The sequence below is a fragment of the Lepisosteus platostomus genome, chromosome 5 (genome assembly GCF_059453375.1).
Source record: "Lepisosteus platostomus isolate fLepPlt1 chromosome 5, fLepPlt1.hap1, whole genome shotgun sequence".
In the NCBI taxonomy this organism is placed as follows: Eukaryota; Metazoa; Chordata; class Actinopteri; order Semionotiformes; family Lepisosteidae; genus Lepisosteus; species Lepisosteus platostomus.
Window position 1 is genome coordinate 9,571,266 of NC_142615.1, and position 5,414 is coordinate 9,576,679.

The 5,414-nt window shown below is 50.5% G+C and overlaps 1 non-coding gene across 1 annotated transcript; it reads left to right on the plus strand.

Annotated features, from left to right (window-relative positions):
* The first annotated feature begins 1,333 nt into the window (after positions 1-1,333).
* Positions 1,334-1,406, plus strand: trnav-cac (transfer RNA valine (anticodon CAC)). The gene has a single exon. It is a non-coding gene; the product is annotated as a tRNA-Val (tRNA).
* Positions 1,407-5,414: the final 4,008 nt, after the last annotated feature.

Below are 5,414 nucleotides of genomic sequence, written 5' to 3' on the forward strand. Positions count from 1 at the left end.
GCTCATCAAGAATCGGCTCCAGCAACAGGGCTGGGCGCATTGTTCCATTCTCCGCCCACTCTCGGTGTAAACAAGTCCCTCCTGGTCTCTGCTTGAAATGCACTTTCCTGCGTTTGCTTTGGTGTAACTGGCTTCCCCTGCATAGGCGAATGTGAAGAAGATCCTTAGTAAGTCATTGAAGAAAACCGAGAAGAGGTCGGAGTGGCCTCTGTCGTTCATCAACGATCCAGTCAGGCAGTACTCCTCTGTAAAGCGCCGTTCGTTCACATCGATTAGCTTTTTTTTTGCCTTCATTCGTGCGAGTAGTAAAAGCAGACGCCCCTATTCTGCCGTGACCCGGATTCGAACCGGGGTTGTTGCGGCCACAACGCAAAGTACTGACCACTATACAATCACAGCGAGTTACCGAGACACGCGCGGCAGGGCGGAAAGGGCTGTGCTCTCTTCGTGTGACATAATTCGGAAAAGTCCTGACGTTGCATTTCAACTGAGCCCCAGTATACATCGACCTTTCGACACTCTGAGTGACAACTCTCTTGCGTGTTTTCTCATATTTATGTAGTTTGCTTGCATGATGCCGGGAACAGCATGGTTGTTCGCTGCCATATAGTCTAGCGGTTAGGGTTCCTGGTTTTCACCCAGGCGGTTCGACTTGGTTTTGCCTCCTGCTTTCCAAAAGATCAGCACCGTGTACGAAAGAGTCGCATTAAAACTACTCGAACGTGCAAAACGTGCGAGAAGAGGGGGCGCTTGTTTCCAACCGAAACTTCTCGCGTGTGAGACGAGCTGATCATCGCTGTGGGAGGGTTACTCTGGTAGACAGGGCTGACCTTCGGCAATAGGATTTATAGTCTCCAAGATGATATTTGCACTTTCTGGAGAGGCGATTTTCTCCACTTCAGTAGCCCGATTTCGTCGATTGCGTGGAGAGGGCTGTAGAATGTGGCGCCGCCTTTCCTGCTCCGTCCATGACAGGCGTGCTGGTCTCTGGATAGAGAGCACGGTCCATCAGCGCACTCCAATAAAGGCACTGGAAGCAGCTGAATCGCATTGGCGAAGCTCAGCGCTGGGCCGCTGGGCACGTCTTACCACCGTTTATATGATATTTGCACTTTCTGGAGAGGCGAATTTCTCCACTTCAGTAGCCCGATTTCGTCGATTGCGTGGAGAGGGCTGTAGAATGTGGCGCCGCCTTTCCTGCTCCGTCCATGACAGGCGTGCTGGTCTCTGGAGAGAGAGCACGGTCCATCAGCGCACTCCAATAAAGGCACTGGAAGCAGCTGAATCGCATTGGAGAAGCTCAGCGCTGGGCCGCTGGGCACGTCTTACCACCGTTTCCGTAGTGTAGTGGTTATCACGTTCGCCTCACACGCGAAAGGTCCCCGGTTCGAAACCGGGCGGAAACAGACATCTTTTGTCGCCAGGCACAAAAGGGGATTGGGGATTCGCCTAGCGCTGTGATCAACAGACCCACTCACCTCTTAGTGTGGCGGGATCTGCACAGTGCATGTCACAGCGCATCCTGCTTTCACTTCAATGCGCGTCCTGATGTACCCCAGTCTCCCGCGTGACAGGTGGGGACAGGTGACAGGTCCTATACTAACGAGGAAGACATCGCTCTCTCCAACCCCCGGCATCGTGTCCCGACCCACCGTGCTGGAAGCCGACGCGTGCTGTGATCCCTTTACGGAGCAGAAATGACAACCGAGGAGCCGAGAGATCATTTCAGCATTTCGCGTCTGAACGGAAAACACAAACGACCAACTCAGAATGACTTGCCTTTGACGCTTCTCAAAGCGTTCTTTGTGCATCGAACAGACCCACTCACCTCTTAGTGTGGCGGGATCTGCACAGTGCATGTCGCAGCGCTTCCTGCTTTCACTTCAATGTGCTTCCTGATGTCGAGTCGTGTGCCGTGCGGAGGCTCTGAAAGCGAGAGCAATGAAAAGATGCACGACGCTGTGAAAGAAAACAGAGAAGTGAAAGGCAGTCATTTCTCTAAGGAGGTGAAAGAAAAGCTACTCCCCGTCGGGGAATCAAACCCCGGTCTCCCGCGTGACAGGCGGGGATACTTGCCACTATACTAACGAGGAAGACATCGCTCTTTCCAAGCCCCGGCATCGTGTCCCGACCCAGCATGCTGGAAGCCGACGCGTGGTGTGATCCCTTTATGGAGCAGAAATGACAACCGAGGAGCCGAGAGATCATTTCAGCATTTCGCGTCTGAACGGAAAACACAAACGACCAACTCGGAATGACTTGCCTTTGACGCTTTTCAAAGCGTTCTTTGTGCACGACGACTGCGCCGCCTAGCAGATACAAATGGGTTGTACAACTTTGAACTAGCAAATGGAAGAGGGCTAAGCCCCCTCTCTTTTAGCCCAGGTTCGATCTGTCTCCCAGAATCACCAGGGCGCACACACACACACACACCCGTGCCGTTGAAGTGCTCTGCTTCATTTCTAAGGGCAACTCAACATTCACTCCTACCCCGAGTGCAGAAAACACAGCATCCACAGCAACAGCTCAGGTCTCTGCACAGGAGCTAAGCTGCCCTCATCTCCTCTGCTCTGCGGCTCCTGCGGAGTGGAGTCCTGCCTGGAGCCGTGTTTGCAGGCGGCGGCTCCCCGCGCCCTGTCTGGGCGTCGTGTCCAAGAGCTCCTGGGAGGAAGAGCGAGCCCTCCCACTCGGGGGCTTTTCCACGGTCTGTGTGAGGAGGGGCGGGTGTGTCCAGTAGCTTATCGAGCGGAAGCCTGGGGCGGCGGAGAGCTGTGATCGTGCAGACCTTGAGGTGTCACCTCTTTGTCTGCTTTCCCGCCCCCTCCGCCCAAGCTCTGCTCCAAAGTAGCCCGGCAACCCCTCACACCTGCACGTGTCACAACCTAAGGTGCGGTCATGAGACACCCATGGGGTGTCGTTCTGTTCTTGCTAATTGTTTCCTGCCCGTCGCAGGCAGGAGTCCATGCGAGGAAGATGCGCTGGACAGAGCTCAGAGGGCGCAGCTGGGTGGCTTTCCTTCTGAGTGACGTTCCTGCAACACTCTCCCGCTACTCTTGGTGCGCTCATGCCACAACACAGCAGGGCTGGAGCAGGTGGCTGTGGGCTTTGCGCACCGCCGAAATAGCTCAGTTGGGAGAGCGTTAGACTGAAGATCTAAAGATCCCGGGTTTCGGCATTTTGTTTCATCGCGCCCTTTGTTCCTCTCTCCAGCGCCCCCTGCCTAAAGTGACGCGTCCCTTTCTCAGCCCGAAACGCAAGCGAGACACCAGCAGCGGTCCCTCCAGGTTTCCGTAGTGTAGCGGCTATCACGTTCGCCTAACACGTGAAAGGTCCCCGGTTCGAGACCGGGTGGAAACAGCCTCGTTTTGCACGCTCCTGTACTTCACAGAGGTCTTGAGCGACCGGTCATTTGTTCCCAATGTATTTCCGGTGCCTTCGTGCACTCTTGTACCAAACGCACGTTCCTTCTGTATGCGGAGCCGATCATTTGCAATTGGGCTGTGCCGACAGACCAGGACGAGCTCTGTCGGCTCAAAAGCAGCGCAGGACCTGCAAGAACAACAGAAAGATTAGTATCCAGCGGGGGCCTCTTAGTGAGCCCAAGAGCTCATCAAGAATCGGCTCCAGCAACAGGGCTGGGCGCATTGTTCCATTCTCTGCCCACTCTCGGTGTAAACAAGTCCCTCCTGGTCTCTGCTTGAAATGCACTTTCCTGCGTTTGCTTTGGTGTAACTGGCTTCCCCTGCGTGGGCGAATGTGAAGAAGATCCTTAGTAAGTCATTGAAGAAAACCGAGAAGAGGTCGGAGTGGCCTCTGTCGTTCATCAACGATCCAGTCAGGCAGTACTCCTCTGTAAAGTGCCGTTCGTTCACATCGATTGGCTTTTTTTTTGCCTTCATTCGTGCAAGTAGTAAAAGCAGACGCCCCTATTCTGCCGTGACCCGGATTCGAACCGGGGTTGTTGTGGCCACAACGCAAAGTACTGACCACTATACGATCACAGCGAGCTACCGAGACACACGCGGCAAGGCGGAAAGGGCTGTGCTCTCTTCGTGTGACATAATTCGGAAAAGTCCTGACGTTGCATTTCAACTGAGCCCCAGTATACATCGACCCTTCGACACTTTGAGTGACAACTCTCTTGCGTGTTTTCTCATATTTATGTAGTTTGCTTGCATGATGCCGGTGAAGTGGAAATCTAATAAGTAAATTGATTCTTAAAAATGTAGAGAGCTTTGAAAAAATATATTGGTGCTTTTAGATAATATATTTCAAGGATGTAACTGCTGTGCTACAGTGCGTGCAGAATTTTAGAAAACAGTTCGTCAACAAAGTACACTGTTTAGGTTAGTTTAGAAGACAATGTACCAAAACAATATATGCTGTCTGGGTCATTAGAATTAGCTGAAAGTAACTGATAAGCTTTGAATGACAAATCTAGTTTTTCTTCTCTCGCTCTATGATGTAATCTGTTTTCTCTTAGAGAAAGGGGAAGTTTTAGAAGGGACCAAGTGCTGAAGTTTTTTACAGCACAACGTCTTATAAAAACCCTGTACTGCTTGTAACAAATTGAGTCTCTGGTTGCACTTTGCGAAGTGGCAGCAGGGCTCCCAATATTGCAATATTGAAATAAAGACCTTACTCAGGTGAGAACTCTCTCTTGTGGCTTCCTTGATAGTTATATTTCCATGACAATTTGGGGGCTCATCCGGGATCACAAACCTGAGCGCGAACGGCTGCTGAAACTTCATCCGGACCCGGACAATTTTAGCAAATTGGACGAACCTCGGAGGATAAACTGTTTATCCTTCCAGAGACGCGTCTGGAGAATTGGCAGCTGTCTGACGTCATTAAGTGATCCTTTAAAATTAATAGTTTGAGAAGCGAGCCACAGGGGTGTTCTCACGCGGGTTTGATGAGTCTGGGACTCATATAAAGAACTTATCTTAACACAGACGTGTGGTTTTTGCTCTGAGGAGTAGTTAATGTGATAAGGTTCTAAGTAAGGCACCGATCGGTAAAAATGGGAAATTAAAATTCAGAGACGAAAATGGGACTGAGCAGTCCAGCAAAAGTATATGTACGACAAATTCAGAGAAACAATTATAGCCTGGGTTAGAGTAAAAAAAAATTATGTTCATGAACTGTAAAGCTAGGGTAATAGGTGTAAGGGAATTTGCACATAATTTATATATGATAATTAGGGGCCCATAACTATGAAGGATCTTTGTAAGTGAATCAGAATGGACAGAGGAAAGTTGAATTAGGAAAAAGAAGTTTCCTGAAGAAGGGGAAACTTAGAAGAGAAGGAGAAGAAAGGAAAGAAATTGAATTGGAAAACTTATGTAATGGAAAGAGGAATCACAGAAATAATGGGAAGCTTCAAATAAGACTAGTCTTGAAACTAAAGAACA